Raw genomic sequence first — 326 nt, forward strand, 5'->3', positions numbered from 1 at the left:
ACCTCGGTGAACATCCTTCCTCATGCCCCCCTAGCCCCATGAGCTCCTGTTTTATAGATTGAGAGGACCCAGAACTAGAAACATGCCACAGTCATGGTCAGATGGTTTCCCTCGGGCCTGCCAGGGAAAGGTGTGTGTGGGTGTAGAAAGAAGGGACCCAAGGCTGCAGGGAACCCCAAGGGAAATGGAAAGCTCCCCCTAGTCTGCTTCCTGCCTAGAGTCTGGCACTGTCTGGAGAGCTCAGGCCCCTCCTCTGTTAGCTGCTGATCTCTGGGCTCTCAAGCAGCTGAAACCATGGAACATTCTCTGCTGTGGTGCCAGAGAAA

This window comes from Chinchilla lanigera, unplaced genomic scaffold (genome assembly GCF_000276665.1).
Source record: "Chinchilla lanigera isolate Chin_1 unplaced genomic scaffold, ChiLan1.0 scaffold00053, whole genome shotgun sequence".
Lineage (NCBI taxonomy): Eukaryota > Metazoa > Chordata > Mammalia > Rodentia > Chinchillidae > Chinchilla > Chinchilla lanigera.